The sequence below is a fragment of the Anser anser genome, assembly GCF_964211835.1.
Source record: "Anser anser genome assembly, chromosome: 4".
Classification (NCBI taxonomy): Eukaryota; Metazoa; Chordata; class Aves; order Anseriformes; family Anatidae; genus Anser; species Anser anser.
In genome coordinates, this window is record NC_139724.1 from 41,428,375 (window position 1) to 41,440,953 (window position 12,579).

Consider the following 12,579-nt stretch of genomic DNA (forward strand, 5'->3'; position numbering starts at 1 on the left):
CCAGGAGAGTGCCGTGGTCTAGTCCCATTGCTGTGTGTGTCTGGCTTTAATAAGAGAAGGAACAAACCGAGCAGCATCCCCCTGTGACCACGGACAGCCCCTGCCTTTCTGCCTGAGGGTCTCGAGCGTCTCACCACATCCGTCGGTGTCCCGTCATCCTGATGGAGTGAATACTGCCATCCTGGCCCGATCGTGTCACCGTCCTGCTTGCTGTGAGACAGCAGTGGGTGTGGGTTGGGGCGATCTTACCTGTCCTGTAGGGCGTGGACAATTGTCCGGCACAGTGCTGGAAAGGAGCGGCCAGGAGCGTGCGGTGGTTTAGTTCGGCCAGTGTCCTGTAGGGCGCTGAGAGCCATTTGAGGTGAGGGCCTGAGGAGAGAGGAGCTGAATTCCTCTGGTTGAGTTTGTGTCCAGAGCGGAGGCTGGAGCCGCAGGAGCAGGCAGCCGAGCAGCCTCCCCGTCAGCACGGGCAGCCATCGCAGGGCTGCCCAACTGCCCAGCTGCCGTTGGGGCCAGCGTTCCGGGGCCAAGGCCGTCCCCGCCCCTTTGTGCCATGGGGCACCCCCTGCCTGCTGTGACATGGGCGGTGCATCACTGGGGGGGGGGCAGCAGGGGATGCGGAGCCCAGGCCTGGGCCAGGCGGTGGAAAAGGCGCCCAGGGGTGTGCGCAGGGCTGCGGGGCCGTGCCAGCAGGCTGTGGGAGTGTGCTGGGGTCCGGGTGGGGCTGTGCTGCCTGCCCTGCAGAGCTCTGAGAGCTCCCCGCCGAGGGGGAGAGGCCAGGAGCGTGCCCCGGTTCGGTCCCGTCGCTGCCTGTGCGTGCGGCTGGAAGAGGAGAGGCAAGCAGAGGGGAGCCCCCCGGCTGCCCCCCATCTCTGCGCAGGGGGACACGTCTGTTCGTGCCCACCGTGGAAGCACGAAGGAAGAACTAAGTGAACAATAAACATTGAAAAGCCCAAAGCCCCGGGTTCTGATTCTGGGGAGGGGAATGAAGTAGCTGTAGCAGCAATCGTAAGAGCAGCTGCTCAGCAAAGGTGCAATGAGTTCATTGAAATGAACTTTATTTCAGCTAAAGAGTAAAGTTAAGGAAAAGCTAAGAAATCCCAAAACTCTACTAAAAATGCAAGCAGCTGAAGTGGTGTTGATTTTATACGTCATTTGCAGGGACACTTCCCTTAACAGAAAAGATACTCCTAAAGCAAACTCTGAAGGACATCGTTAAGATCAGTCTGACCTTTAGTCTCGGTGTGCCCGAAATCAGTCCAATTTTGGGTCAGAATTCTGCCTGACGTCATGCAGGGGTCTCTGCTGAAGCCAGCGGGGTTGCCCGTGCAGTGGGGCCCCAGCCCCAGCGACAGACGTCAGTGACCTTTGTTGGTCGCTTACAAGGACAAAGTGGTATTTGGCTTCGTTTGACCATAAGTAAATGCACAGAGCTTGCAGAGCAGCTTCCATGTTGCTGCATGAGCACATCAGGCTGTTAGGAACTTCAGCCCGTGTTCTTGCGGAGAGCCAGGTTAGAATAAAGCAGGCAGTTGTACTGGGGATGATGGAACAGTGCCTGGATGGCCTGCTGCCTCCCCGTAAGGAAGAGAAGGCACTCGTACACAGAGCACCCTGTATTTTCTCCTCCTTTCCCTACCCACAAATACCAAACGTGTAAGAGGAAGTCAGACGTTTCTTCCCCCAGAAAAAGAGGGGGAAAGCGTGCTGCAGGGCACGGCACATTGCAGAGAACAGTGACCGATCTGGAGGCGAGAGAGGCTGCAGCGCGCAGTGGGAGGCACAGCCGAGGCTGTCCCACGTGGCCCCGGGTCCCCCTGAACAAAACTGCTGTCAGGGACGTTGCAGCTCTCTGCAGGGATGCTCCCGGCTGTGCCAGCCCGGGGTTTGCTCTGCCCTTGCCCCTCAAGGTGCAGCCGGCTGCCGTTTGCCAATTTCTTCGGCTTTCTCTCTGGAAAAAGACACGCGTGGCTAGAAACACGCCTGCTGTTGCAATCCAGTTAAATGTAACTGGAGTTCAATCCAGTTGGAGGCCGGTCACTAGTGGAGTCCCCCAGGGCTCAGTACTGCGGCCAGTTCTCTTTAATGTCTTTATCGATGATCTGGATGAGGGGATCGAGTGCACCCTCAGTAAGTTTGCAGACGACACCAAGTTAGGTGCGTGTGTCGATCTGCTCAAGGGTGGGAAAGCTCTGCAGGAGGATCTGGATAGGCTGGAGCGATGGGCTGAGGCCAGCTGTATGAGGTTCAACAAGGCCAAGTGCCGGGTCCTGCACCTGGGCCACAACAACCCCAAGCAGCGCTGCAGGCTGGGAGATGAGTGGCTGGAAAGCTGCCTGGCCAAGAAGGACCTGGGAGTATTGGTTGATAGTCGGCTGAATATGAGCCAGCAGTGTGCTCAGGTGGCCAAGAAGGCCAACAGCATCCTGGCTTGTATCAGAAACCGTGTGGCCAGCAGGGCTAGGGAAGTGATTGTGCCCCTGTACTCGGCTCTGGTGAGGCTGCACCTCGAGTACTGTGTTCATTCAGTTTTGGGCCCCTCGCTACAAGAAGGACGTCGAGGTGCTCGAGCGAGTCCAGAGAAGGGCAACGAAGCTGGTGAGGGGCCTGGAGAACAAGTCTCATGAGGAGCGGCTGAGGGAGCTGGGCTTGTTCAGCCTGGAGAAGAGGAGGCTCAGGGGAGACATCATCGCTCTCTACAGGTACCTTAAAGGAGGCTGTAGCGAGGTGGGGGTTGGTCTGTTCTCCCACGTGCCTGGTGACAGGACGAGGGGGAATGGGCGAAAGTTGCGCCAGGGGAGGTTTAGATGTTAGGAATGATGTTAGGAAGAACTTCTTTACCGAAAGAGTTGTTAGGCATTGGAATGGGCTGCCCAGGGAAGTGGCTGAGTCTCCATCCCTGGAGGTCTTTAAAAGACGTTTAGATGTAGAACTTAGTGATATGGTTTAGTGGAGGACTTGTTAGTGTCAGGTCAGAGGTTGGACTAGGTGATCTTGGAGGTCTCTTCCAACCTACATGATCCTGTGATTCAAATCTGACAAATTAGTGAATTGCTCTAAATTTTTTTTTAGTTTTAGAACTTCAGTTTAAAACTTGAAAACACCAGAATGGTGCATCCTGCAAAACTGCCAGAGAGAGAACAGAATTAAAAGAAAAAGTTTATCAACATGAATGCAATTAGCTTTTGGAAATCTCTTTTTCACAAGGTATAACAAAGGCCAAGTGGTTAAAAAGATTAAAAATAATAAGGCAAATGCACATAAATAATGAAGGAATCCAGAATTACAACAACAACTTAATTCATAAGTGTTTATTTCATAACTACAGGGAATCCTTCATCTTCTAAAAGAATGTTGTGTTGGCCACTGTCTGAAAGAGACCTTTTTAGACATGATAATATTATTTTCACATAAACAGGAAAATAATACCATTTCTCCCATTCACATGCTGAAGCACTGGCACCATTAAAAAAAAATAATAATCACTACTGAGTACACATTGCTGTGTGCTGCAGTACAAGAGAAACCTCAATGACAATGATGTCATGAATTAGCAAGGTTTCCCCAAAAATTCTGATGTAGAGATCCCTGGTCTCTGTTATGCATGACATCAGAGTAAACAAACCAAAAGATCCCTATCTGGCTTTCAAACCTGTCAATATCAATAATTTAACAGTCTATTAAGGCTCTATAGATGTATATGGGAGGAAGACAGCAAGGATTTTGCCATCGCTACTCCAGAACATACTAACACACATGTGACAAGGAACTAAACATGAATCCTCTCTGTATACTCATCTTTGATTGTACATATGGGTATGAGCATGTAAGACTAAGTGAAAGTTCTTTCTTTCTTTTGATAAGCAGTTACTGTGAAATGCTTGAAAAGATACATGCCAAGTAGAACAACACTGAAAGAAAAATAAGTAAACTTATTTAATAAACATCTCTGTTCCATAAATACTTGAGATAGATGAAAAGCCTTGGAAAGTATGATGGCACCTCAAAAGGCACCGAAGCTGGACCTTCATTTCATTTAAAGTTCAGTAGCACCTTGCTGTCGGATATAACTTGCTATCCGATGTAATAGTTTATGTATTTGACAAGTTAACAGCATTTTTTTTTTAATTTTATTTCAAGTACATTAGGCAACCAAGATACAAACACTTAGTACTGATGTTTAGACTTCTAAATGGTTCCAGAAACTGAAAACAGAACAGGAAAATCCAGTAGTTGTGCAACTACTGAAGAACAGCCAGGTTTCATCCTCTGCAGACCTACAAAGCTATCTATAAACTTTTTACGTACTGTTGACAGTTGACATTGTTACAGCATCTGGATCACAAGCGGTGGTGGTTTTACTCAGGTGGGCAGCCGAGTTCCACCACAATCACTCTCTCACTCCCCCTCCTCAAAGGGAAAAAGGGGCGGGGGGGAGGGGGGAATACCATGGAAAGGGCTCAAGGGTTGAGATAAGGACAGGGAGATAGCTCAACAATTACTGTGACAGGCAAAACAAACTCAGCATAGGGAGATTAACAAACTTTATTACCTATTGCTAACAAGCCAGAGAAGTGAGAAACACAGACAACAAACTAAAAACACCTTCCCCTCATACACCCTCTTCCACCTCCTCCCTCTGAGCAGCACAGGGGAATGGGGAAATGGGGGCTGCAGTCAGTCCCTAACACTTCATCTCTGCTGCCTCCTACAAGATCACTCTCTGCCCCTGCTCCACACGGGGTCCCTCCCAGGGGATGCCGTCTTTCCTGAACTGATCTTATGTGGGCTTCCCACAGGCAGCAGCTCTTCAAGAACTGCTCCCACACGGCTCCGTACCACGGGGTTGATCCCCCAGGAGCGAACTGCTCCAGCACTGGTCCCCCATGGGCGGCAGCTCCCCCTGAGCTCCTGCATGAGCTCCTCTCCACGGGCTGCAGCTCTGGCCCGGGGCCTGCTCCTGCGGGAGCTCTCCATGGGCCGCAGCCTCCTCCAGGCCACATCCACCCGCTCCACCGAGGGCTCCTCCACGGGCTGCAGCGTGGAGATCTGCTCCCTGTGGGACCCATGGGCTGCAGGGGGACAGCCTGCTCCACCAGGGGCCTCTCCACAGGCTGCAGGGGAACTTCTGCGTGCCTGGAGCGCCTCCTGCCCTCCTGCTGCACTGACCTTGGGGTCTGCAGGGCTGGTTCTCCTCACTCTCCCAGCTGCTGTTGCTCAGCAGTTTTTTTTCCCCCTTTCTTCAGTCTGCTCTCACAGAAGCAGAAACAATGTTGCGTATTGGCTCGGCTCTGGCTAGCAGTGGAGCCCCCCCTTTGGAGCCAGGTGAAACTGGCCCTTATCTAACATGGGTCAGCTCCTGGATTCTTTTCACAGAAGCCCCCACTGCAGCCCCCTGCTACCAAAACCTTGCCATGTAAACTAACTACACCAGCCTACAACCAGACTGCCATTGAGGCTTAGATTTGATTTTAGTTCCCAGAACTCTAAGTAGGAAAGATATATTCTCCCATCTGAGAGGATCAGCCTGATACAGCACATGAGAACAACAACACAAACACATTTGGTAATTGTTCTGAACCTTGTAACCTTTACTCAGCTTTGGATGTGGTTCTGTCTGTCGAGCCAAAACATTTTTCAGGATCAGGATAGTAAGATGATCAAGGCAGTAGTGCTATCATCCCAGAAACCCAAACTGCAGCAGAATGGCCAGTTCACATTCACTCAAGGATCGTCAAGGTATTTCACCTTGACTAGGCTTTAAATTCTGCAGACCTTTCCAATAGTTCCAAGTAGCAGGCTAGGTTGGATTTGGCAACAACTGATAGAACAGTGTGACCTTTATATCAGTTAATCATCTGCTTTCAAAATGTACATTTTGTATTGATTGTTAGAGTTGAGAGTTTCCAAATTGGGTATCTAAAACTAGGCTCTGAAGGTTGAGATTTTCAAAAGCACCTAAACAACTTAAAGGCGCAAGTCTGTTTTAGGTATCTAAGTAAAACGTACTAAGAAAACCTAGATCATGACTCTCCACAAAATGCATTCCAATACAAAGAAAAACAGAACACACTAAGATAAATTACAATAGGGCAGAGGATTGTACTGTTTATAAAGAGTTTTATTCAAGCTATTTACTCATGTAATCAAAATTTATCTAACATCTACTATAGGTTAGTTTTGGAATGTGCTGAAGCTGTTTTCGGAAAAATGCAGAAAAAAATTATGCCTTGGAAGGCATAATTCAGAGCATTCCTTTTCCAGTTTGAAGTCTAATTTTGTTTTTCGTTTAGGTATCTTGAAGAATACAATGTAAGATAGTTGAGATTAATAAGACATTAATAGTATGTAAATTTATTTCAAAGCGCATACAGTTCTTGCATGCCCTAATAAAACTGGTTAAATAGCAAACTAGAATAACATGACTTATGATCGCTGTTTGTCTAATTGGCTACATACAGAACGGAAGTACTTTAGGAGAGAAAAAGGCACATATAAAGTACCTATTAATTAATCCAGCATCAATCAAAGACAAGTTCCCCTACAGTGTACTATTTATTAGCATGTTGACTAGCCAAGATTGTGGGTATATCAACTGTTCAGTTTCAAAGCACTTCCACTATGGGGAGCTTCCTGGCTAATATATGACATCATTGGAAAGATTTTTCTCATCACATTTAAGATAGTTGTAAGTTATTGCAGTATATATTCTTGGTGATTATATTCTTTCCATGTTCACTCTCCTTACTAACTTTAATTATTATCTATCATAAATCATCTTACAAAGCTGAGTGAGGGTAGAGGGAAACAGTTTGAGAATGTTTCACATTCTTAAAACCACATTTTACTGTACATTCATAAAGTGAAAAAATCAGATAAATTAGCTTAGGAGGCCATCTATTGTGTTTCATGGATATAACTGATTCTTCAGGGACTTGCAGATCCAAAAATTAAAACAATAACTAGATGGATGGAATAAATATAGAGGCACTTTAAATTACGTTAAGTTCAGGAATTTGAACTGACAGGACAAGTTTTCTTTTAATTTGTTTTATTTGAAAAAAAAAAAGTAGTCCTTATTAGCACTTTTGGGAAGACACTAAATGCAAAAGACCATAAAAGTATCGTTTACGTGGGCTTTTCTTAAAAAACACAAAAATATATATATATAAAAAAAAGTGATCCTCTAAAAAAGTTTTACTAAGAAAGGCAGGGTTATATTCTACAAAGAACAACTTTTCTCAGGATGTACGATAACATAAAACAACCATTCATCTTTCCTTAGCAGAAATCCATCACTACCCATAGAACACAGTTAACTATTAAAAGCTGAAATGAATTCAACCCACAAATTCTGCACAGAGCTCCAAACTAAATGAAAATTACAGAAAATGTCAGAATGCAGCATGAACTACCATCTACGCTGATCAGTTCAGGATTTTCTGGCCAATAGTATACAGCCTCCTCAGCAACGAATTGACTTACCCTCATCACCAAGACCCAGCCCCAAAGCTGAATGCACTAAGATTCCAACATTTCATCTAGCTGTCAAGAACATTACAGAACAGGCCACCCTCATGTGTACATGAAACAAAAACAATGACTGATATGACCCTCAAAGACTCAGATTCAAAAGCAAACAAACAACAAATCCCATGCCTACTGAAGAACAATATTCCCACACACACACGCAAAAAAAATTCTACTGAATCAACATATGATGATTCTATATTAGACCAACACCTTGATGTCCTAGCTTCCCTCATTGGTTACCCTAATTTCTAAGAAGCCTCTGTACTTGATGAAATGAGCAGACATTCAAACGTAGATGGCCAAACAGAAAATCAAGGGAAATATAAAAAAAAAAAAAAAAACATCAAAAGATTCAGGTGCATGTTTAGCTTTCACTGAATCACATTTTTCAACCTCAAATTATGGAAATCAGGAATTATTTTGTTAATGAGTGTCCACCGTAAGAACACAGAGGTTATGATACACCTCAGTTAACTTTAATCACCTAGGAGCAGCAAGCAACTGAAGTTAGAGTTGTCCTCCTTGTAATCAACAAAGAGAAAGAGACCCCCTAGAGAGGCTATGTCATCTCTCCTTGCTTTCAGTTAGTAGCTTAGCAGAAGAAAATTCAAATTCCGGATGTGTTTCCAAGCAATTCCAGGACTTACAAATATTACTTGGCTTGTTATGAAGAATAACGAGGAACTAGTACAAAATCTGGGCCCAATGTCAGCTGTTACTGAGTAAATCCACCTTCATCCTTCAATACCTGCAGATACAATCTGATACAAGACACCTACAAGACAGAAGATGTGTCTTGTGTGACAGCTGTTCATAGTAGAGGTAATTCATCAGGAAGTTGAGCTCCTTTTGTTAGGGCTCCTACCAAAAACATATTGATAGGAAACTATATTTTCCTTGCAAGATCTCATTTCTGAAGAACTACAAGGAATAACATTCCCTGGTAATTTTTAACATCTTCAAGCAATCAAGTGGGCTGATCAGAAAAATTATGAATCTCTGTTCCAAGTGTAAGACACATCTCATTGATGTCTCTAGCACATACTGCTAAAACTAAAACAACCACGCAACCAGAACAACAACAAAATCCCACTTGCTAAAATAACGTTGCGCACTTGCTCCCCTGGGATGAAAGAAAAGAAACAAGAGTTGACCATACAAATTGATGCACAAATGAGAGATACTCTGATACAGTAAGGACACGTGAAATTAAAAAAAAAAAAAAGTTAATCTTCCTATTGCTTTAATCCCTCTCTTGCAGTATCTCTCAGAAATATCACTCTTCCCCCTCAGAAATATAAATTACATTAATGGATAAACTATCTTGTATGAGCCTGCTACAGTAAAAATATAAAACATGATATGGGCACTGGCTCTAGAGCTTCCCACAGTTATTGCACAACATATTTGAATACTTTAATGTGAAAAAAAAAATAATATGTTAATAAATAATTTTAACCAAGGAAGAAAGCATGTAATCTGCTAAACTACAGGAACAGAGAAAGGATAATCTAATTCTTCCCCAGCCCAAAAAAACAACCAAACAAAAACCCAAACACATTAATAAAAACAAAACCAGCTTCAGACAGAAAACAGAGATTATACGTATGATGGAAATTAGTGCATGGTGAACTAAACCAGAAGGTAGAACAGTGTTTTGAGAAGCAGATCTTTTCCAAGCACAGATGTACTACTCTATACCCCAAAGCATTGAAAACTGAGAATGGAAGAACTTGTTTGCTAGCTGCTAGCTGTGCTTCCCCTGATCCGATTGCCTTCTTGTCTAACACAGTCTGCATCTCAGCAGAGAGCTTCTAGCTACTGCCAACCTCAAGTGCCCTTCATGAATTTCTTTTCTTTCCCTCCAAGAATTCTGTCTCACATGTTTGTTCTCATGGCAAGAGGTGACTCTGAAAAGCTTAAGCCCAGAAATGGTACTATAAAAAGCTTTGTGGTTTTGTTCCCTTCCTTCACTGCCCTGCTCCTCCCCTCGTCTTCCCATCCCGTTGCCAAAGTCAGCGTTCAGTAAGCATAAACACCAATAGTTTATTGGTGGATGACTGAATAACAGAACTTCAGATTAATTTATTCTTCAACAAGACCACATAAGATCAGATCTTTACTTCTGGGACTAAACAGGAAAAGAATAGAGTAATAACAGCATTTTCTTGGAGTATATTTTAGAAAAATCTGTCCTTTTAAACATAGTGTCATTCACACAATAACCTTTAGGCTTTACAACATAGAATACTCATTGAACTTTATTTTTAGATTTGCTTGGCTTGGGTTCTGTTACCCTCACAAACGAAGTGCTATTCTTGACATAGGCAAAAAAAGATATAATTAATATTCTTAGCTCAAATTAATATACAGGGATTGAAAAATATATCCGTGTATATACTAAATGCATTTTTCTTTTCAAACATTTTTGTTGTTGTTCTAGTATATATTTAGTCATAAAATATAGTCTTAACTTTTATTTCATTCCCGTATTCTTCCTTTCTATTTTAAAGCAAAAATAGGTGAAGAGCTTGGAAAAATGCAGCAGAAAAACATTTACTCATAATAACTTTCTGCCGAAGTAATTTACATTAACACTGAATCGCTAAGTACTTGACAGTACTCTCTCGAAGAGCTATGCTGCCATCTATTGGTAACGGAAATACACTATCAATGTTATTTTAGAGCTTGGGAAAGCTAACGCTCTATTAAAAACAACTTTCCTGCATTTATAGATCGCTCATGAAAACAACTCTTCTGTCCTTTCCCTTTGCTGCTAAATACATAATGGCTAAGTAATTTGTATGGAATCATCTGTACAATGTATGAACGCTGAAAGTTTCACAATGTTTAATACTTGAATGAAGATCACTCAACTTCTGTACACTTATGTAGATACAGTCAAACCATAATTTTTCTTATAGATTTGATCATGTCAAAATACAGTCAGCACTGATCACAGTAATCAGCCAAATACATGCACATGAGACTAAGCATTTCATGAAAAAAAAAAAAAAAAGGCAACAATGTAAGTCATCCCAATGATTCGTTAATGCTCACCAAGAAAACTCTGTAACTGGGGATCTCCAAACTAATTCACCCTTCCATGATACTATGCAGTATTTTAGCAATCATCACTATGAATTCTGTGAACTTCAGTGAATTCCTGATGCTGGCTGCCATATTCTTCAAGCTAAAAAAAAAAAAAAAAAAATCTGCTGCAGTAAAAGTTATTTTAAATGAGTAATTGTTTCAAAAAAAGGAACTCAAGAGTGTTATTTCTTTTATTTCTTATATAGCAGACCCTGTTTGATGCATGCCTTCATTTTGGTGTTTTTGTTGTTGTTTGGTTGGTTTCTTTTGTTGTTGGTGGTGGTTGGTGCTTTTTGTTTTTCTATTTTTTTGTATCACCATAACACATACACTTTCAGGGAACAAGAACAGCAGCTGGCAGCAGAGATCCCAGAACACTTAGACATTATGGAAACTACATGCTCAAAATACCGATTTTTTTCTATTGCCAATAGGTTCTTAAAATCTTATTTTAGGAGACAAACATCATTTTATCTCTGAGAAACTGAAAAGCCTGTTTCTTATAGTCACCTTTGCTAAAGATGACATTTGGAAAATATTTTCAACATAAAAGTATTTTTTTTTAAATAATGTATTTTGTTGGGATGTGACCAAGAACATTATACAACATTCAGGATAATTACACACTGAATACTCAAATTTAAAAATGTATTATTCTACTTGAGTTAGACTTCCATTTGGAAAAAGATTTGAATCTTCATTTTGTTTTCTCTGTGACATACACAGCAAGAAGTTAATCCTTGATACAGTGGAGGCTCTAATAATTTTCAGCTGGTGGCAATCCTCCTCCACTACAACTCATAGCTGCTCAAGTGCAGCACTCTTTCTGTTTTAGTGTGTTCTGATGCTAGTGCATCCATGAATGCAACCATTAGCCTAAGCGGGAAACAGTGAAACTTGTTACTTGACGTTATTAGTGTGTGGTGGGGGTGGACTCCACTGGCCCTGCGCTGACAAACAAACCTGGCTGCATCTACTCTTCTCTGTGCCTCAGCTGGCATCTACTCTCTTCTCCCTCCCATACACCAATTCTAAAATGTGTAGATGTATTTTTGTCAAAATCTCACTATTTCACACAGGTTCTGATTGCTACTTACTTCAAGCCCATGTATAAAGGCTAAATTCCTTGAACTCAAATCCATCCCAACCAAAGACATTCCATGCTCTGAGAGGCTGAACTGTCAGTGCAGCGGAACAAAGGGTGCTGGGGAAGCCTGGAAGAAGGGAAGGGGGTGAAGCCTGCTCCAAAATAACTAACACAGTAGAAAATGCATTCCAGGATCCCCATATAAGAAGATTGTGTGTTTTTGTTTGTACTTTCACTATAATTGTTAGCCAATGTCATATATAGGCATACCAATTATTTCACTGATTGAGACGCAGTCAGCTACTTTGTGCCCAGCTGGTTTTAATAAGATCATGAAAGTCTGGATATAATCACTTAAAGAAGGAAAAGGAATATACAATCACACACACAAAATGTAAGACTGTTTAATGAGATTTTGGTAAAATAAGGTATTTTCTCAACCTAGGAGGCAAGGGTTCTTTAAAACCATTTTTCACCCTTTGAATGTGCACACTGCAATTTATTATTACAAAGCAAGATAGGGGAATCTTATTTGATACACTTCATTGTATTTTATATTAAAATTCAGGAATTCTAAGCCTTTTTAATGCATAGAAATGTGAAAGAATTTACATCTTCTACTTTAGTAATCAGCCATGTTATTGTCTGTTACCCTTAGCTGAATCTAATGTCAGAAGTAATACCCTTATCAATGAATCACGGGGGACCAAACCAGCATTTTTTACTCATGCAAAACTACCATTGATTCCAACGTCTAGAAATTACTGCACACGTAATATGCAAAATTAAACTGTGACCTAAGATTTCTGCCAAAATTAAGCCCAAGAAGCATACTTACTTTTTAAAAATACACGATTACAATCTCA